General features: G+C 40.7%; 3 long non-coding RNA genes across 3 annotated transcripts in view; 2 read left to right on the top strand and 1 right to left on the bottom strand.

The window, feature by feature from the left end:
* The first annotated feature begins 4,868 nt into the window (after positions 1-4,868).
* On the top strand, positions 4,869-7,427 carry LOC309367705. The gene is made up of 3 exons (XR_014167297.1): positions 4,869-4,986; positions 6,037-6,177; positions 7,290-7,427. It is a non-coding gene; the product is annotated as an uncharacterized lncRNA (long non-coding RNA).
* Positions 7,428-7,585: 158 nt separating this feature from the next.
* Positions 7,586-9,244, top strand: LOC309368906. The gene is made up of 3 exons (XR_014167961.1): positions 7,586-8,075; positions 8,249-8,500; positions 8,971-9,244. It is a non-coding gene; the product is annotated as an uncharacterized lncRNA (long non-coding RNA).
* Positions 9,245-17,347: 8,103 nt separating this feature from the next.
* Positions 17,348-22,480, bottom strand: part of LOC309367774 — a 28,751-nt gene continuing 23,618 nt past the window's right edge. The window contains exons 3-4 of the long non-coding RNA XR_014167347.1: positions 21,623-21,759; positions 17,348-18,350 (exon numbers count right to left, since the gene is read on the bottom strand). This is a non-coding gene — a long non-coding RNA (uncharacterized lncRNA). The remainder of the gene's footprint in view (positions 18,351-21,622; positions 21,760-22,480) is intronic.

Raw genomic sequence — 22,480 nt, 5'->3', positions numbered from 1 at the left:
TTTGGGCCAAGTAGGAATTTCTAGCCAGCCAGGTAACACCTGGAAGACTGGTCCTTTTAGCTGCTCCACACTTCATGGGACAGAATGATGGTTTGTTAAATAGGTTGAATGGTTTAAATGGTCACTTAGGCAGTTAGATCTTGTTATTGAGGGTTATAAGATCTGTGGCAGGATTTGGGCCGCTATTGGGGGGCACATCCACTCAGAGCTTTGCCACATCCACTTAGAGCTTTGAGGCCCTGGGAAGTAATGAAGCAGGAAAGCCTCTCTACTCACCTTCAGGGTGAAGTTGGAGTTGCGGGCAAGAGGACTTGCCTCCCCTTATCCCAGTAGAGGCAGCTCATATCCCAATAGAAACCCCACAGCTGCAGGCATTTTCCTGAAATTTGTTTATTTATCTCCTGCACTGATAGCTTTCCCTCTGCAGATTCTGTTTGTGTTTGAATTTAATAATAATGCGGCCTACAGTTCAACTGGAGTCAGAGTTTTTATTTTAGCCCTTGGCTACAAATTCAGTAATGAACACTTTCTTGCTCTTCCATGACACCCAAATTATCTGAGTGATATGGCCGCCTTATTCTGCCGGTCAGAGCTGTGGGCTAGATAAGGGGCCAATAGAGTATAAGGCAGCTGACTATGTTTACATGCTCCCACCCTGTCAAAGTCCACAAGGGGGGAATTTGGGGCTGGAAATATGTATGCAGCAACCGATCAGGTCAGGGAAACTGGATTGCTGAACAGTCAAAAAGTAAGGACTACTTACAAATTGAAAATTCTCAGACTATAACATTAGAAGACTGCCATCTGTCTTATTCTCCCTTTAAATTTCTGTTAAGCTGACCTTTTGGGATGCAATAATTAGAAATCTTCTTGTATCTCTTGTGCTTTTAGTGCTAAGCTAGTTGTAGTTTCTTAGGAAGTGCTTTCCTGAAATTATCTTTTCTCAAAGCCACAGATCAAGAAGAAAATGCTCCCAGAGGGGAAAAAACAACGAACTGTCTCCAAGATGTATTGTTCTCTTTCTATTAATGGAAATTGCACAGCCCCCTTTTCCCCACCCGCAACTCTTCCACAATTGATAGGTTATTTCAGAAAGGCTGTGGAACTGGAATAAGACAAATCAAGCAGAGCTGAACATGTCCTTTCTTTTACATGGTCAAATTTTTGCATAGTAGCAAGCACAGAAAAGAGCTTCTGATTTTAAAGGCACTCCTGAGAATTTGAGCAGAAAAAGAAATGCCATACAAGACCTGAAGGTTCAGGCATGCATTTCATGTGAAATTAAGGATAACAAAAACTGTGCACATCCATGAGCTGTTGAGCAAAAAACACTCCTCCTTTGCAAAAGCGCTGATGTCAGTACTACAATGTATGTGCCTGATATTGATATAGTCCTACATACAGAGGAGAAGAGTAATAACTTTTTAATTTCATTTTATCCCATCCTCTGAGGCATTTCAGGAAAACAAGAATAGCTGGGGTGGAGCTGTAGCCTTTCCAAAACATGTGCTAAGGCTGTATTTGTATTCCTTTTTTAAGGAATAATTGTATTTTTAAAACCAGTAAATGAAAATGGTGTATCACTTAAACTTCAATATAGGCAGCTTAAAATATTAAAGTCTTCCACAGTAAATTTCCCCTACAGAAGCATATAGTGATGCCCAAACAGAGAGGACATTTTAGACTTTGGGCTAGGATGAAGGGGGAGAAGTCATTTCAGTTTGTGGCCAAGGTTCTCAGCACATCTTGAAGGCCCACAGCTAGGTATGTTCAAGAGTATTTTAAGAGCAATTGTTATGGGTTGTTTTTGTTTGTTTTTTTGGTTTCTCAGCATAATGCATCTTAGAAATACTTATGATAACTAGTTTGGTAGAGCATGAGACTCTTAATTCCAGAGTCAAGGGTTTGAGCCCCACATTGGGTTAAAAATTCTTGCATTGCAAGGGCTTCAACTAGATGACCCTCATGGCCCCTTCCAACTCTACATTTCTACAATTCTATGAGGAATAATCACGTCACTTATAATAATAATAATAATAATAATAATTTATTATTTATACCCCGCCCATCTGGCTGGGCCTCCCCAGCCACCCTGGGCGGCTTCCATAAAAACCAAAAATACAGTAAAATCACACGTTAAAAACTTCCCTGAACAGGGCTGCCTTAAGATGTCTTCTGAATGTCAGGTAGTTGTTTATCGCTTTGACATCTGCTGGAAGGGCGTTCCACAGGGTGGGCGCCACTACCGAGAAGGCCCTCTGCCTGGTTCCCTGTAGCTTTGCTTCTCGCAATGAGGGAACCGCCAGAAGGCCCTCGGTGCTGGACCTCAGCGTCCGGGCAGAATGATGGGGGTGGAGACGCTCCTTCAGGTATACTGGACCGAGGCCATTTAGGGCTTTAAAGGTCAGCACCAACACTTTGAATTGTGCTCGGAAACATACTGGGAGCCAATGTAGGTCTTTCAAGACCGGTGTTATATGGTCTTGGCGGCCGCTCCCAGTCACCAGTCTAGCTGCCGCATTCTGGATTAGTTGTAGTTTCCGAGTCACCTTCAAAGGTAGCCCCACGTAGAGTGCATTGCAGTAGTCCAAGCGGGAGATAACCAGAGCATGCACCACTCTGGCGAGACAGTCTGCAGGCAGATAGGGTTTCAGCCTACGTACCAGATGGAGCTGGTAAACAGCTGCCCTGGACACAGATTTGACCTGTGCCTCCATGGACAGCTGTGAGTCCAAAATGACTCCCAGGCTGCGCACCTGGTCCTTCAGGGGCACAGTTACCCCATTCAGGACCAGGGAATCCTCCACACCTGCCCGCCTCCTGTCCCCCAGAAACAGTACTTCTGTCTTGTCAGGATTCAACCTCAATCTGTTAGCCGCCATCCATCCTCCAACCGCCTCCAGACACTCACACAGGACCTTCACTGCCCTCACTGGTTCTGATTTAAAAGAGAGGTAGAGCTGGTGCCCATTATTGAAGGAAATATGAGAACTTTATCAGTTGAATAACAGATGCAACTCATTGAGGAAGGCCATATTGAACAATATCTTTACCAGTCTGTACAGGAACACCACACAAGAACCAAACCAGACTAACACACCTAGCTAATGAGAGAGATTCTATGGATCCTGAATCCACCGTCATTCAATCATTCCCCACTTTGTTTCTACAGTCGTCTCCAGTTTAAGGGCCAAAGTACCAATTACAAAAGACCAAAGCTGACTCCAAACCAAATCAGTATCCTAATGAATTCAACCCAAACCTTGTAACTAAAGTCTTAACAATTGCCAAGCACTTTCTTTTTTCTTTTAGCAGTGCAGAAAATTTTGACTGCTCAAAATCAATGGCTCACCCCATACCCTCCAACGTTTCTCTGATGCAAATAGGGATGTCCCATTCCAGAATGATAATTTATCTTCTGGCAAGCTGATATTCCCATTGTTTCATGCATTTATATAGGGACAGCAATAAAGCACAAGTAATGAGCATAAAAAGCCTTATTGTTTCATTTTCTTCAACTATAAAACTGGAAGTTTTGAGGAGGTGGACATTTACTTCACAAGACATCTTGTGATGGCGATTCAACAATTGTACATTTCTCTCTTCTCTTTATCTTACACTTTCTGTGAGCATGCCATATAAAAGGTCAAAAGGGAGACATGCAGCAAAATGTCTCATTGTTCCTGCACCCTGTTGCAGTCAGTCAGCCACACCTTCCTCCAGAATCTTCCACTCCATTCCCCTTTCCAACCATTTCAATACCATACCCCCAAAGCCAGCCAGCATTTGATAGTTGCTGAGCACCAGATGATGAGCTGTTTTGGGGTTCCCTCCCCTTGGATTTTTCATACTTCTGCAGTCTTGGGGTTCCCTCAAGCCCACTGATACCTTCCTCTGGTGTGTGAACGGCAGTGCCATTTTTGCTCTATGAGCAATGATACCATTGAACACTGGAAGTAGAGGGGATAACTGATCTTTATTTGGGACAATTGCAGTTGGCTTTTGCTAGGATTCTGGTGTTCAGTTGTTTCGTGAATAAGCACATTGTGCTTCCTAGATATTGCACTTTCAATGTACTAAATTTATTTATTTAAAAAATATTTTTCATTCTTGCATTTTACAATGTTTTAACAACAAAAATCTAAACAAATTCAACCTCCATTTTCTTAAAATTCGAACCCCCCCTCCCCCTGTGGTTCCTTATTTTATGTCATATTCTTACTGCATAACCAATTCAAAATTATTTACAAATTTCTTCTTTATGTTCCCTTTTAATTATTTCTTACTGCTCGTGTTTATGTCAATCCTGCTAACATTTTCAATTATTTACAAGTTGTCTTCATATATCCAATAAATTTTCTCCATTCTGTTAAAAAAAAGTCTCTCTTCCGGTAAGTTTTGCAATTTTTTATGTTTTCTGCTTTATTTCAATGAGTTCTGCCAGTAAAAGTTTGGATATTTTTATGGGTGTGGACAATGCGGAGCCGTTTGTTCTGCTTCATATCTGCAAGACGTTGAGTGCTCGCCCAGAAAGGTTCAGACCCTCCAGTGCTAGGCTCGCGAGGCGCTTTCCTTCTCGGTGCTTAGGACTTCGGAGCAGCGCGGGAAGCGCCACTAAAGCCCCTTCAGGGCCCGCTTCCCCGCCCTCGCCGGCCTCCTGGGCCTCCTGCAGCCCGCCCAAAGGCGCGCCAATGCCGGGCGAGGCGCCGCTCCTGCACCCGGCGGCCTTTTCCGCGGGGCTTCTAGCGGCAAGCGAGTGTGCGCGCAGAAGGCGGCGCCTTGCTCCCCGGCCCCGTTTCTGGGCCGCCTCCTCGGAGCCACAGGGCGGCCTCCTGTGCCCGGACGGGATTGGGGAAGCACCTGCAGCGCTTGAAGCGTCGCAAGAAGCCTGGGCTGGGCAGCTGTGCTTCCTCTTTCCATCTCTGGGCCTATACCATTCATGCAGCCAGGACAGCATACAGAAATAGGGGTTTTCATGTTCTTTAGGTATCTTTCCACCAATTAGACTTAAAAGGAAAGCTGTTTTTTTTAAAAACAAATGTTATTTTCAACATTTCCCCCCCCCCAACTCATTATAAACCATTTCCAAGACTTTTGCTATCTTAAACAACCACTACATGTGAAAAAAGGCATCTCCCTTTTCTTTACATTTCCAGCGCATATTTGATTCCACCTTGTACATTTTAGCTAGCTTACTAGGGTTCAAATACCATCTATACATCATTTCATATGATTTTCTTTTTAACACATAACACTGTGAATTTGAAGTCCACATTCCACAATCTTTCCCATGCTGCCATTTCAATATTATGTCCTATATCCATTGCCCAATGTATCATCAATTATTTGACCTGTTAGTACCGGTAGTTTGTTTGCCATTCTAATAATACTTTATACATTTTAGACATTACTTTTTGATCATTCTTTAGCAGGTCTTTTTCGAAATGAGAGGTTTGATTTGTAAAACCATTCCTTTTATTAACTTAAATAGCTAATTAAGTTGATAATATTGTAACCAGCTTGTTACTATCGCTGTTATTTCTTCAAACCTCTAATTTAACCTCCACCTCTATTAACAAATCTCTATACTGTAGGTTAAAGCCACATTGGTCTTTTATTTCCCAGCAAGTTTTTTATATTTATCCCATTCTCATTTACTAAATTTATTTTTGCAAGTACAGCAGAAGATGTGAAAATTCAACCCAATATTGCTTTGTAAAAAGAAGCCAGAACAACAAACGCACAGAGTGACCAGAGTGAAACAGCCTGCCAAGTGAAATTTCCACACATCGGAGCTGATCTACAGTCATGTTAAATATTGTTAATGGGAGTGTGTTTTTTAAGATTGCTTATAGTGAGGAGTCACATATTTGAATGTTCCCCCATGTAAAAAAAAAAAATGTGCCCAGGAAACCAATTACCTCAGGGGAAGATATCTAGTAGCGTAGCTTTCCTTTTTATTCATCCAAAAGTTATCTTCCATCTGCAGTCTGTAACCAATACAGTTTTGAAATGAATTATTCATTTTATTTCTAGAACTTCAATGTGGTGTCAGACCCACCCACTCCACTCCCTGGTGTCCTGGCCTCAGTCCAAAGTGGGTCCCCCTGTGACTTCCTTTTCATGAAGAAAGAAGATGACAGGTGTTTAATACAGCGAGTGCATACACCATGTCTGGTTTGACCCTTCTCTCATTTCAATAATTTACTGAATTTAAAACTTATTTTAAAAATCCATCATTGCTCTAAATATTTACCGGCATTAAAATTGTATGATTTGTTTCTTAAATGAGTTTTTTAAAGCATAAACTTGGTTTGCATTAAGAATAAACCTAATTATATTCATCACAATATTCCCACTCTATAGAACTGGAGTAAGTGCAGTGGTGTTTTTTTTCAGGGGGTATTCAAGGGTACACAGTACTGACACCTCTTTTTTGTTGTTAAAAAGTGTGGCACTTACTGTGACAACTTCATGGTGAATACCAGCACCTATTTTTCTAGAGAAAAACACCGAGTTAGTGTATATGAAGATGTCCCCAATGACTCATTCATTCCCATGTTTTCCGCTTCAACAGCACTAAGATAAGAAGAGAATAAGTGGATGTATTCGTTACATTTATGGAATTTCTTTTGTCTCAGCAAGCTCCTGCAGCTTCTTAGACCTCAGTGCAAACCCTTCTGCCCTGTGGGGCTTTACAAAATGGCAGGGTGGCCCCCACATCCACAGCCTTGCCACGCAGAACATGAACAATGAGAAGTTCACTGTGCCAGCCAAAAGGTTCTCCAGCAGCTGGGCCCACCCGGGGCCTGAGGATGTTGTACAATGGCAGTTGGCTCAGCTCAGACTCCAACCCCCTGGGATCCCCTTCCCCACCTCCAAAATGACCTGTTTCAAGGCCACCTGCCAATGAATGCTTGCACGGATCCCACCCACCCCCATGTGTTTGGAAAGGGGGGGTGACACACCAATGGAGCAGTGCTTGTCCACAATAGTTCCCTTGAGTGCTGGGAAAGAGGGACAGCTCTGTCCAACCCCACACCCAAGCAAGGGAGGGTTGATGTTTTGCAATGCCAAAGCTGGCAGTACCAACTATTTATTCAGTCAATGATTTTATGATCACGATAAAAGAAACTATCAGAGTGCCAGGCATGACAGAATTGAAATCAATGGGCTTCAGTGTGATTTATTCTGATGTGAACCAGGTGCTGGATGCTGCTGTGGTTTTTGTGGTTTTTTTTTACAAAGTACTGCGTCGTCTTATTTATTTTTCTCATTTGGACTTACAGATCCCACATGCATCCCAGTCCAGTAAGGTCACTATTCTAACATGCCCCAACCCTGCTACTGAGCCAATCAAAGCAAGTTTGACTAAAAACAGCTTATGCTGCTTCAAGAAGATGTTTCTAGGCAAAGAGGATCTGAACACTGAGGTGCAGCCACTGAGAAAGTCTCCCTGGGTATTTCTCGTCTTTGCCAAATGAACCACATTTAGCAGGTCAATCCATGGGCAGATCCCTAATTCCATACTCAGACTGCCCTTGTAATAACAAGATAAATACATTAATAAATAGAAAGGCTGGAACAAGATTTTCTGTACTCTTCATTTTAGTTAATTTTTAAAAACAGAATAAATGCTGCACTTAGATGCCCTTTCTTGGGCATAAACTCAGGGGAACATACTTGTGAATAAACATGTATAAGGATTCCAGTATCTTTCAGATGATTGCTAAGTTACACAGTTAGTTGTGCAACATCCAGCATGCCATGGGCTATAAAAAATAAATGTACTATTATTGTGTGCTGCTGAAATTACTATTCTAGTGCCTGTGGTTAAAAATGATTAAACAATAATAAGCAAAATTAATTTAGATCATGATCTCAGAGTTGTGGGGATTCTTACATATGCCTTCACTCCTCCTCCTAAATTTCCTACACTTAATTGTCAGGGCAGGAAAACTTTCAAATGGTAAGCATTCTTTTTATGCAGTGTTTCGAAGCCTGATCAGCAAGTACTGTATATTTATGAAAGAGCTCCACTGATGGGCCAGATCCTGTTATCCGAAAATGGACCTGTAAGCAAGTCTCAATAACAAATTCCATCCTATTACTGGCTGCCAGCTGAGATGACAGTTAGACATACTCCGGGCAGGGGCACATTTGGGCTGGGCTTCTAACATTCATTAGTTATTTAAAACAACAGATATCTGTCTATCTTTACATTTATAGCCCTGTGTTAGAGACACAGCACAATGCCTGGCCAGGGAGCAACAGAGCAAAGGGAATCAACTGGCACATTCCAAGCCCCAGCACATCATGGAAGGCGAGAGATTGGCCTTTGGATCCAGCAAATCTAAAGCCTCTGGCACAACCCCTTCCTCTCCCCTCTCCCAAACACCCTGTTTTGAGAATTTCAACTGCATTCTACTGGTGGGATAAATGCTGACAGTAGGAGCCTCCAGCTATTCACTCCCACTATGCCCCAGCCATCAATATTGGGGTAGGACTGCAAATTAGTTTTATTTATTTATTTGGCACATATTATTGCATCTAGTGCATAATATTGCTTAGTGAATGTTGATATTTACTGGTAAAGGTTAGTTAATTCATTTTTTAAAAACTAGCATGGTACATTTTCTTTTTCTTTCACTGAAAAGGCATGAAAAGGTAGGGTGACATTTGGCAGCATACTGTGACGACACTGCATTGACTTTGAAATTTACTGGTCACTGTGTCAGAAGGTTCTACTTCCTGTTTCTTAAGCAGTCACTGATTCACAAGAGTGCCTCTCATCTTACTCTATGACTTGCTAAACTAGCTCAGGAGTCCTCGTAGAGATACATTATCAAAGCTTTTCAGAAGTCTAAATACTCAGTGTGAAATGGATAGCATTGCAAATCCTTGTTTACACTCTCAAATAACTCTAAAAGGTTAATGACAAAAGCCACGATTTCCACTTGTTTTTTCCAGAGCATGCATTAAGCTATGTGACCTGTCATCTCCAAGATCCCTCTTGATGTTCCTGTTAGAATTCCTGGCTCCGTGATTGCAGTCCTGGTGTTGTCTTTCATGTGACGGTATATGTTTTGACTCCACAGAGTGGGAAGTGACAGAGACAGGATATTTGTGTTACTGTGTTCTGCGAAGTGGAACTATTGTCCTTTGTTCTTTTTCTCTTTCCTGTCTGATGCTAGAGAGAGAGGGAGCCATGTTGCAGTGCTCTGTGTGTGTTTATATGTAAATAAAGTAGATTAGCCAAAATGCAGAGTTGCTGAGGTCTGTTACACAAACTGCGAACACTCTGCAGATCTCTAAGTGTGCCGGTGTCGGTTGGCATTGGTCACTGTGATGTTCGGGCAGAAGAAAGCTTTTGAAGCTCCCAATTGACCAGGAGGGAGAGCATGCCAGTCGGGCATGTGTCTCTACCAGGGTCCTACTCGAGTGTAGGCTGAACTCCTGACAGTTCCATGGGACCAGTAGTCCTCAGCTACGGAAGCTGGCCTTAGGGATAAGTTACATATTTTTGATAGAAAAGTAGCCGTTTCTCATTTGAGTTGGTATCCAGCAAGCCTGGTAAGTTAATGCAAAAGCTATGTACACAACAAAAATGAAGGTGATGCACATCAACTGTACTAATGTTTAAACCAAGAGGCATCCATGTCTTTCTGAAATTTGATTATTAGGTTTTACTAATCCTATACATATTTACTAAGAAGTAAATCCCATTTCAATAAAATGGAATTCCTATAGCACAGGATTCTTGGTTATTTTTATGCACAAGTTTAATATTGTTTTGTAAAACAAATGCCACAACAGCACTGCATGTTGGAGCAAATAATAATTTGTATTTATGTGCTGACATTATGCTATTTTTATTTTGCAAAGCTAACTGATTGAAAGGAAATATAAGTAGGATCTATTATACTCACAGCAGCAATATGCATGCAGCTATTTTAATTTTCTCTTTTTATATTTGTAGCATTTCTTGAAGTGAATTGTTCAAATTAAAATAATCATGTAACTCAAAGCAAGGCAATATAATCAGAGAATTAATAGCAAAATCATGAAAACAAAAATATGCAGCTTGACCTGCCTCCCATTACCTTGACAAACTATTCATTGTCTGTTGGGAAATCATGTTTGACAAGGATGAACCGGCAAAGATAAAATATTATAGAAAATATGTCTTCAGGGCTACAGTATGATGAAGCTGACCTAATATTTGACAATGATGCAAGTGGCGTCCCTGAGCTACATGGATGAACAATATGTTAATTTATGCTAAGGAATTTTTCTACATAATAATGGTCCAACAGAGGATGAGGCTGGCATGTTTAGCAAGCTGTTAAAAGAATATGCATCTCCCAAGCACATCCTGCATCTAATCTTAAATGACTGGCCTGGATATGTTTCCAAAGACAATACATACCACCTGCACTGACACTCTTTGTTCCTGCAAATATACAACCTGAGATTATATTGCCAAAATGTTAATGCATAAGAAGAAGGTATGGCTGAAGTGACCCAAGAAAGCATGGCTCAAGCAGTCTTCTCCCCACAGCCCAGAATCTATTCTAAGTGACCTTCTAGAGGGGGTCCACGGTTCACTGCTATTTTAGATGTACCCAACTGAACTTGCACTTAAAATAAATTTGAAATCTATCTATCTTCCATCGTTTCCTAGCTCACACTGTCTACCATCTAAATTTCTTCTATATTTCAAAGTCCATTTTCATGAGAGGTTTGGAGACAGCTTTGGACGGCCACTGTGTGAACAGAATGCTGGACCAGGTGGGCCATCGGCCTGATCCGGCAGGATCTCTTGGTGTTCTTGTCTTCTTCAGTGCAGAGGCACCATTTAGGCATCACTCAGGACAGCTCCTCCCGCAGGTAAAGCCTGCCGCCCAGGGCACATCACACCAACTTCTGAGTGAAAATAAACAAGGCATTATAATAAATGCTTTATTAGAAAATTAAAGATAATGAACATGATGGAGATGAAAATGTAATACAGTAAATAGCATTGTTATCAGTGAACATGACTCCAAAGTCAAATTAATGAAAAGCCAAAAGGTTAACAAGTATCCTTGAATTAAAACGACTTTTAACAAATCTGCAATCAACAAAGCTGCAAAAATGGTTACAGATAGTGAAGCAAATATAGCAAAGAATAAAAATAAAATTTAAGAATTTTTTTCCTTATCCTGCTGTTAAATAAAGTCATGCTTCTGATGTAACTCAATAGCTTCTTGACTGAGGCTGTCCTTTTGCACCTGTTTGCCTCTATTCTAGTACAGTCAGACCTCGGGTTACAGATGCTTCAGGTTCCACGTTTTCGGATTGCGCACTGCGCCAAACCCGGAAGTACCAAAATGGGTTACTTATGGGTTTCGGCACTCACGCATGCGCAAAAAGCACCGAATCGTGACCTGCATGTGTGCAGACGCGGCGTTGCGGGTTGCAAACGCTGCGGGTTGTGAACGTGCCTCCCACATGGGTCCCATTTGCAAGCCGAGCGTCCACTGTATGTTGCTTCATAAGCCCCTTGATTCCAAAGGTTTCCATTTTGTCTGGAAATGAAGGCTGGAGACAACGGAGTAGTCCCACCCACATCCTGTATTTTGTGGGATCTTCTGAAATAGTTAATGCTTAATCTTCTTCCATTCCTAATCTATTCAAAGCACCACCTTATTAACTTTTGGTGGGCTATGGAGGGTCCTGAGATATTGAATGTCCTTAAAATAAGTCTCCTTTGTTCTCTTATAATGGCAATGGTGCCTACCTGAGAGGTGCTAGAACTTAGTTGTGGTGAGTTCCGGCTGAAAAAAAGCCCTGGCGACACCTCTTATTGAATCACCATGAGTTCACTGGTTTAGAGGTGCAAGAATGGGTATACAATCTGGAGTTTAAGAGCCAGGCTGACTGAGCTTGAGCGATGTTGAGTCCTGGAAGAACTTTGGAAAATCAGGGAATCTAAGAGAGTTAGAGCTCCTGATTACAATGATTCCCCAAAAAAGTAGGGTGCTCCTGGAATGGTGATTTCGAGGTGAAGAAAATAAAGGAGTGGTCTTGTTCCTGAAGGACAAAGCAGTGGCACCTTTAGGTGGAAGGTAGACTATAGTCATGGTGAGTTCTAGAAAAATAGCACTGGGTGTTGCTGGGATAAAGTCTTGTCTGGCTGACCCTGGACTCCCAATATTGAAAGGGCTCTTCCCCTGTTTCCAGTAGAAGCAAAACAGAGCTGTGGCTGGTTGATAATATTATTATTTTTAATTTCTCTCCAAACAGAGCATACCACCTTATACTGTTTTGACAGGAAGGAAGGAAGGAAGGAAGGAAGGAAGGAAGGAAGGAAGGAAGGAAGGAAGGAAGGAAGAAAGAAAGAAAGAAAGAAAGAAAGAAAGAAAGAAAGAAAGAAAGAAAGAAAGAAAGAAAGAAAGAAAGAAAGAAAGAAAGTTTTCACCATAACTCTCTGCTTCGTTACACCCTGAGGCTGAGCAGCCTCTTTAGTATTGTTTTTCATGCACCTCCCCTCTCTGGGAAATTATTACATCATCATTTAGTCATATTTTCTCAAACATTTTCTGCAAAAGCTCTTCTTGCATCGCTGATCTCATCTACAGTACAAGACCACTCTGCTGTTCAGAAGGGTGTGTCACCTAGTGCCTGCTGGTTGCTGGAATGAGTGCTAGATCCCTTGTTCTGATCCAGCAGAGCCATACTTCTGTTACCAAGTAAAATTTCAGAATCAGGGTTAACACATATTGTGTCTTAACTCTCAAAAGGTCTTGAATTTGAGGTTTCAACTGTTCCAGTGGAAGTTGGGGAACTTACTGAATACATCCCTGATTTTGCTCAGGCCTCACATGCAACAGTCCTACACCTGATATTCAAAACAAAAAAAAATTCCTTCCAGTAGCACCTTAAAGACCAACTAAGTTAGTTCTTGGTATGAGCTTTTGTGTGCATGCACACTTCTTCAGTGTCCTTCAGTTCTCTATATTGGACAAACAGGCCAAACTTTACGCCAAAGAATAAACGGACATAAATCTGACATCAGGAATCACAAGACAGAGAAACCAGTAGGAGAACACTTCAATCTCCCAGGACATTCTATACAAGATCTCAAAGTAGCTGTTTTACTACAAAGGAATTTCAGAAATAGACTGGAAAGAGAAGCTGCTGAATTGCAACTTATTACCAAACTTAAAACCATGGAGAGACCTGGTCTGAACAAAGACATTGGATTCTTATCTCATTATACATGACAAAGCCATTTTTCACCTTCTCACCCCTTGCTTTTTCCTGTAAGACCTATTGCAGTCGGTAAGAGTCGTCAACAGGCTCATCACAGCTATCTGCCAATCACCCATTCCCACCACCCTTCCGAGTAATACCCCTCCCCACCTTCTCACTATATAGAAGGGTCTGGTGACTTCTGTTTCAGTGTATCTGAAGAAGTGTGCATGCACACGAAAGCTCATACCAAGAACTAACTTAGTTGGTCTTTAAGGTGCTACTGGAAGGAATTTTTTTTTGTTTTGACTATGGCAGACCAACACGGCTACCTATCTGTAACTACACCTAATATTGTATATGATGTCAAGTGTGGGGCAGGTAAAGATGCAGCTGGGGTGAAAGTGAGGTTTGTAGGCACTGCCAATCAGCTGATCAGTGGTGCCTGCAAAGTCCTGTGCCTTTGCAAGTGAGTGCCACCGTGATCAATGCTTACAAAGGGCAATTGGCTGAGCATTGGCACCATTTAGATAATCCCAGAAATAAACAGGCTCCTTGCATAGAACAGCACTGTTATTTCTGGTGGAATAATACCAGACCATTACAGCTGACTGAAAGGAATTGTGACAACCCCTGAACAAGTCAAGGTGGGGGTTGTTTGTTTGTTGGTTCTCAAATACCCCAAATTTATAGCTAACTTTTAAATAACTATTCTCAAAGCAGGACACATATGGTACCAAATTATGACAACAATTAAACATTACACAACAAATGTATTGACATGTCATTTACTGAAGGCTGCTGCTGGAGCTACCCAGCTCAGACTAGAAATTTGTGTGCTTGTGATAAATGTTGGCATAGCAGAGACATTCCCGTATTTTTTACCATCCCTTTCATTTCATTTCTCAGGCACCCTAAGAATCTGCCATAGTAGTCCCATGTATTGCAGAGGATGTGTTCTGGAAAGTACATTCCCTACACACACGACACTGGCCAAATTTGTTCTTCGTGTGATAAGCAGTCTTTCTTTCAGGGAAGCTTGTCTAGCATGCTTGACCTTTAACTGAGGGACTCCTGATAAGGAACTTCAGGGTTTCAAAGCAACTGCATCAACCACAGTCCATCCCAGATCCATCTTTCAAGTTCCATGGGTAAGGGAAAGGAAGTTCTCTACTTGCAATATAATTTCAACGCACATATTTAAATTGCATGGTGAAATTGTACTATGCAAACCATTAAAAATGTGTGTGTGAAATTATGGCTTGTTCTTTTCCCTCTGAATCCTTTAAAAAGGCATGTTACATAACTTAAATGAAGAAGAGATTTCTGGAATAAGCTGTAATATAAAGGACTAAAAATGGAACTTTAGCTTTGATGGCACTCTAAAAGCTCTAATGATTAAATTGTTGGCTCTTCAGGTTTAACACTAGAATGAGAAAAAATGTATATAGAAATGTATCAACGGCAGAATAATTTTACAGTTTCTTATGATTCCACTCATTCATTTACAGAATGAAAATGATGGTATGTTGTGTAAAGCAACTGCAACAGAATCTAATTTGACATTACAAGATGAAATGTACTGTTGCAAATATTATATATAATGTATTATTTGCTGAAGTTATCTTGCATGCTCTTTTAAACCAAAAAAAAGAAGAAAAAAGAAAAGAAATGTCTGGGACAAGAGCATAGGGCTGTTTAACATAGTGCGTCCGACATTATTAACACAACCTTGATTAGGATGCTGCATTCTGATCATCAACAGAAGCTGGTTCCAAATGCAAATTTAATCTCTCTTAGTATTCAACATACACTAACAATCATACCTTTGATACCACTGTGGGTTTGTGGTGCTTCCCAATCTCACATCCTAATTATCTTCTCCTAGTATTTAATAGTTTCTTCACAGAAGCCATCAGGTGCATTAGGAACTGCTTATTTATGGACAGCCAATAATGTCCTTATACACTCCTCCAAGTGAAATATCATTTTAATTAACAACTCACAAGCCGATGCAGGTGAACGATGTATAGTTAAAATATGCTTAATATTATTAATGGTAATGAACCAGGCTGGATATATTGGCAGAGGAATGAATTATTTTTGTTAGCAGGCATGTATCCATTACTTAGCCCCCTGGCATTCCAGGTTCCTTGAGGCCGTAGTCCTGTGCACACTCTGCAAATTTTCTGGAGAGAATACAGAGCACTTTCTCAAAGGGATGAAGTGTGATTCTTTTTCCCACTCTGCATCTGCCGTTTCTGTGTCCACTGGGCCTCTGCAGTACCAGGCAGCTGTGATGCAGCTGGCCTCTCACTTCAAGTCTACCCCTCATTTAAGCCTTTGGCAGCCCCCTTCTCCCCATGGCCCATGCTCTCCAGGATAATCTCAGGATATTCAGTTGCCAAGCACTTTATGTTGCTTCAATAGTGCTCATCCAGGACCACAGAGAGCAGAACACTCTGTGCAGGCACACTGTATTTATCTCAATATTTAAAAAGCAATCTTAAGGAAAACACCTTAAGATTATTACACAAGTGTATTGCACTCCCTTGCAAATGTTAAGAATGTTTTCTTCCATTATCACCTAATTGTTGGAGGGATCGCAATAAACTTGGTATGTATTATCATTTATGGTGGGAAATGTCGGTTGGTGCAAGATTTTTTGAAACTAACTTTGACTGAAATGATAAATATTACTATTGTTTGCTGTCCAAATTAAGTTATTGACCATTTTCTTCATGATACCAAGGTAAATATATTGTCAAAAGAATTGGTCTCATATATGACTGTGGCAGCATAGATAGTAATTGCAAGTCAATGCACCAGACCAAATCTACAATGGTCAAAATTCCTTCTAGTCAGCATCCCTGGGGTCTGGCACTTGCACTACCCAGAAAGGATGCCCTAATCCTTCTTGCCGCTAGTGCAAATAGTGCAAGTCAATGGAAAACAACCCAATATCTTACACTGGATGCTTAGTATTGCTAATGGCCTAATTTGAGATTTTGACAAGGACTAGAAGTTCCAGGCACCTTTTAGATGATTTGGCATTCTTTTATGACGTGTACAGAAGAACCATCATTTTCAAGATAACCTTCATCACAAGCCTGACAAATCTGGAACTTGGACTTTATTATTTTAACTCATGTGCAACTAACTACTCATTCTATGGGCCTATTTTATAGTTTTGTTTTTCAACTTTTAATTTTTGTCTGTTGTTATAAATGTTCTCTCTGTTTTATATACATTATAAAATAAAATAATAAAAATTGCAAAAATATTTTAAAAGCCACAGTAAATAGAGAAAAATATTTTTTATATATATTGTTTGTGTGTGTGTGTGTGTGTGTGTGTATCCTGTCACAAATATATTAAATGCTTGCAATCACATGCAGTGAAGCTACACAGGAAAGTCAGAATATCTCAGGATATATCTACATCACAGAATTTAAGCATCACTTTATTTCTTCAGGAAGCCCTGTAGGTGGAACAACTGGGATAATGTAATATGCTTGAATTAGTTTGGACTGGTGAAAGTTTGAGGGAGCAAACAAAAGTAGAGCTGCATAATAGTAAAATCTATTATTAGTTTTGCACACCATAATCACTGTTTACAATACAGTAGTTAAGTTGCATATTATTTCTCTCTGTAAAGTTTGCAAGTTATATTGCACATTCATATTCCATTTTGTTTTCTATATGATCAAAGTTTGCACATGCTGTTCATTATATATTTCCCTTCCTCCTGCCCCCAGATGCATTCATGTATAAATTGTTGGTGATTTCTCTTTGATATTGTTACATTCATATCTCTTATAAGTTGCAATATGCTTACTGGCCTTCTGATGTGCTGTTTAAAATGCATCCTTTCTAATGTATTTTAGCTTTTCAAGCCCTGTCCAGCTCACATCCTCTTGCCTGTTAGGGGAATTTAAGAAATTCATGTTCAGGGAGCATTTCTGAAATGAACTTTTGACATTCTCTGAGCCAAACTGGAATACAGAGCAAAATCACTTGGGGGGGGGATAGACCTAGCCTAGATCAACTAATGTACATTTATTTGGTTTTTTAAAAAATGTCTAGTAAGTAAAGCTATATTCAAATTAAGACACAAATCCACAGAAGCAATGGAGATAGTTACAGGCACATGGCAAATTTGCTTTTCAGTAGGTTTCATTTGCATCCATTATCAGCAGACATTGAGCAACCTTAATGGTGGATCTAATATACAGTATAACAAGCTGCCTTATCACTCTTCTGAAGCCTTTTCAAATTAGTAAATTGCCTGGGTCCTCACAGATACTAATTTTTCTCCTATTTAAACATTTTCTCCATAAAATGCTGTCCACAAAGTATCTGTTGCATGAATATGCTAGCAAATAATTTTCATATTTATATTATTAAAAACTCTACATCCATTAGATAAAGTGAAGCTTGCCTTGAATATTTAATTCCAAATGTACAATATGGAGTGAGAAATATGAGCAAAACTCGACAATGGCTATGTGATCAGCAGTGCCATATACTGTCTTCAGTTCCTTCTCTCATTATTACTGAAATTATTATAATTAAACGTTCTTTAAAAGAAAATCCCTGTACAGAAAAAGTAAGTTAACTAGTTTTCTAGTGTACCCATGCACAAAAGCTATTGTTTTAATTGTTGTATTTCCAACAGAAGATATGATCAAGTAGACACTTGAAAGAATAATATGCTTCTAATGTTTGCCTTCAGGCTAAAAAAAACTGTACAGAGTTATTACTGCCTTCTAAATGCAGTTATATTATTATTAATGCTTTACCTAATTTCCCATGCAGTCACCTATTCTGAAATTTTCTTCCCCCAAACAAAATCAACTATAAAGTGAAGATACAAAGTGGTATAAGTGCTATGGAGGTGGAAAATGGAATAAAAACAGTTACTAGTAGATCCTAATTACATTGCTCAAGTATAAAATACTAATAGGCATATTTTTTTAATTAGCTCAGCCAACAAGATCAAGCCAGAGACATTACAGATCAGGCAGATGTCCAACTTTGTTAGTGCTGTGGTTCATAGGCAAGTTCCATGGGACTCAGAGGAAGAGTTGATGCAATATGTTCTGTTTAGAAGCCTGGAAAATGAGAAGTAAAATTTGATTAATGTCACATATGTTTTTCAAACTGTTTACATTTGACATCAGTGGCCAGTAGGGAAAAACAATGAATTTACAGGATAGGTTGGGGATGTGTTTGGATTTATTTTTTTTAACGGAATCATATGACTGTCTCCAGTGCTGGGAGATCTCAATATATTGGATTTTGGGATGGGCTTGTGCTGGGCGCTCATTTTAGGATTCATACAGAAGGTTCTAGTATCCTGATTGCATGGAGCTCAGAAGCACAGGGAGTTCCCACAAGTAGAAGAGGCTGTCCACTTCATAGATTTGCCCTTTAACTCCTGAAGGATGACTAGAATGGTGGTGTGATACAAGCACTGACCTGACCCCGCAAAAACTCATCCCCTGATGAGGACTCAGATCTCTTAAAGTCAGGATGGGCAAGGATCTGATGAGCAGGTGGTTGGGTGCATCACTGCAAGTATCCTGCCGACAGCATTAGGCTGCATTATCACACAACACTGGGCTTGGCAGTGCGGTAGACACTTCAATTGGCACTGGCACAATTTGTTGTTGTTTAGTCGTTTAGTCATGTTTGACTCTTCATGACCCCATGGACCAGAGCACGCCAGGCACTCCTGTCTTCCACGGCCTCCCGCAGCTTGGTCATCTTGTCCTCCTTCATTCCCTTCTCCTTGTGCCCTCCATATTTCCCAACATCAGGGTCTTTTCCAGGGAGTCTTCTCTTATCATGAGGTGGCCAAAGTATTAGAGCCTCAGCTTCAGGATCTGTCCTTCCAGTGACCACTCAGGGCTGATTTCCTTAAGAATGGATAGGTTTGTTCTTCTTGCAGTGCATGGGACTCTCAAGAGTCTCCTCCACCACCATAATTCAAAAGCATCAATTCTTCGACAGTCAGCCTTCTTTGTGGTTCAGCTCTCACTTCCAAACATCACTACTGGGAAAACCATAGCTTTAACAATAAGGACCTTTGTCGGCAAGGTGATGTCTCTGCTTTTTAAGATGCTGTCTGGGTTTGTCATTGCTTTTCTCCCAAGAATCAGGCGTATTTTAATTTTGTGACTGCTGTCACCATCATGGAGCCCAAGAAAGTAAAATCTCTCACTGCCTTCATTTCTCCCCCTTCATTTCAGACCATATTTTGCGCTCTCCTCTTTCACCCTCATTAAAAGGTTCTTTAATTCCTTCTCACTTTCTGCCATCAAGGTTGTGTCATCTGCATATCTGAGGTTGTTGATATTTCTTCCGGCAATCTTAATTCCAGCTAGGGATTCATCCAGCCCAGCCTTTCGCATGATGAATTCTACATATAAGTTAAATAAGCAGGGAGACAATATACAGCCTTGTACTCCTTTCCCAATTTTGAACCAATCAGTTGTTCCATATCCAGTTCTAACTGTAGCTTCTTGTCCCACATAGAGATTTCTCAGGAGACAGATGAGGTGATCTGGCACTCCCATTTCTTTAAGAACTTACCATGGTTTGCTGTGGTCGACACAGTCAAAGGCTTTTGCGTAGTCAATGAAGCAGAAGTAGATGTCTTTCTGGAACTCTAGCTTTCTCCATTATCCAGCGCATGTTTGCAATTTGGTCTCTGGTTCCTCTGCCCCTTCAAAATCCAGCTTGCACTTGTGGGAGTTCTCGGTCCACATATTGCTTAAGCCTGCCTTGTAGAATTTTAAGCACTGCACTGACACAATGGCAGTCTCTAAATCACTGTAGAGCTCAGCAACTTTATCCTCAAAGTGTTTAGTTATTCAGTTACAGTTAGTCAATGTGTGCTCCAGAGATGTGCCTTCTTGGTCAGGATTAACCAACCTCTGGACCAAGTCTGCTGGTCTTTCCTCCAGACATAAACCCACGAGCCAATTTCAGGGGGCATGTGGGTGTGCTGGGGGGTGAGGACAGCAGGGAAAACCCCATTTTGCAAGCAGAATGACTTTTGCAGGCTTCCACTGATAGGACACATAGAGCCAGTGTGGTGGATTGGTTAGAGTGTTGGACTGAGATCTGAGAGACCAGGATTCAAATCCCACTCAGTAATGAAGCTCACTGGATGACCGTGGGCCAGTCACTATCTCTCATTCTAACCTACCTTGTATGGTTGTTGTGAGGTTAAAATGGGGACAGGGAAAACCAAACATGCCACCTTGAGATCACTGAAGGAAAGGTGGGCTATAAATGCAATAAATAGATATATAAGTTGAATCCTGCCTTTTACGTTTTCTTTTTTTAAAAAAATAAGTTGATGGTCGGCCATTGTATGTTTCAACTTCCTCAAATCCATCCCTATCTTCAACCTTACAATTGCAAAGTGCAGACTTCCTTCCACATTTCTTCTCAAGGCTGTGATGAAATATAGTGTCACCCATGCTTCCAGAACCAGCCAGTTTCCCCCTCCCCACACCACAAAGCTTGGACAGTATAACATTTCCCTTGGACTGATAAAGGCAGTGCCCTGGTGTGGACTGTGGAGCTGGAAAAGCTACCTCTGCTTTTTGGTTTTTTTCTGTTGCTTAGGCTTTCAGAACACCCAAAAGCAGTGTGAGCAAATTACTGTTCTATCACCTCTCAGCAAATGTGGGTCCAGAGTTAGTGTGCATTTTTTATTTATTTATTACTGCTTGTCATCTTCTAGCCATCTATGTTGAAAAACCACCATCTAAAAAGAATGGCTCCAAAAGAGAAGGATCAGAAATGGCACAAATATAATACATCTGCCGACACTTTCTTGCAAGGGGCGCGTCTCCTGTCTATACATGCGGGCATTTGCATTCAAAGTCACTTCCCAGCTTGTAAGGAGGTAACAAGGGAGGAGATACATAATCACCCAAATTATTTAACAGAAGGATAACATGTTGTTCATGTCCAGAAGCAGTTATTGTAATAATAACGCTCCTCCATAATTGCCTCAGTGCTTGAGTCAGAGACAATTATGTTCACTTATCTCCATTTCCCTGATGTTATTTAATTTTTCAACCATTTTCATGAATGCCTAATAATTAGTGTTACTGGGCATTTTTGTCCAGTTTTATTTTATCTTATTCTAAGCATTTTTTGTCTAGCTGCTGAGATGCAGAGTTGATGCGGCTGATGAAATGGCTTTTGTCAGTACATGCAAGCCATCATTGTTACAAAGTCCCTCCCCTCTTCTGTGACAAAAGAACATTGCATTTGAGGCTTCTCACAGGTGCACCAACAACACATCTCTCCAAAATTTCATAGGCTTTTAATTTTTGATAATACTGGTAAATGTAATTTGCACCTGGCATGCATGAATACAGGTCCGGCCTACACTCAAGAGCCCATCAGGGCTAGTTTAACTGTGTCAAGGAGCAACAGAATTCTCAGAAGCCATATGTCCTTCTCTCTGAAGTAGACCACCTAGGTTTCAGCTGTTTGCTGTAAAAAATAATAATTAAAAAAAATCAATCAATCAATCAATCAATCAATCAATCTTTATTACGGTCCAGAGACCCAACAAATTGTTACAAAGCAATGCACAATTCAGACAGCTTACCTCCAGGTTAAACAAGCATTTTGTTCAGATTTAAAGATAGGGATCATTGGTTCTTGCAACCACCGATAAAAACTTGGCCACTGCTAATGTTCTAACATTTGTCCGGTCTTCCAATAGGAACCTGATATAGTGAGCCTCTGATTTTCCCAGGAAGGGTACCAGCAAGGGTAATATCAGTTCAGCCCTGGCTTGCTCATATTTCGCACAGTGCAGCAAAATATGTTTTATGGAATCAATGTCTTGAGCACACGAGCAAAGTCTGTCCTGGTAGGGAACTCCTCTCCACCTTCATAACCCAAGTAATAAAGTTTTTTTTTGGGGGGGGGAGTGACAGGCCAATAGAGGTGGCTTTTCTCGCCATGGTTTTCTGCCATTTGCTGACAAACTCCTCATTGGTCAGGTGTTGATACAAACCCTTCCCTAGATTAAACACTGAAATCCTGAGCCAATGTTTTAGGGCAGCCCACCATGCTTTAGTTGAAATTGGGCATTCACCAGCTTCTAACAGATGTTAGAAGGGGACACAGTTGGGTACCTGCAGCAGAGATCGTAGAAATTTTGCCTGGAACAGAGGTAGCTATTCAGTCACAAACAGTAGGCATA

The sequence above is a fragment of the Podarcis melisellensis genome (genome assembly GCF_964234715.1).
Source record: "Podarcis melisellensis genome assembly, chromosome: 4".
NCBI lineage: Eukaryota > Metazoa > Chordata > Lepidosauria > Squamata > Lacertidae > Podarcis > Podarcis melisellensis.
This window is presented reverse-complemented; position numbering and strand designations above follow the sequence as displayed.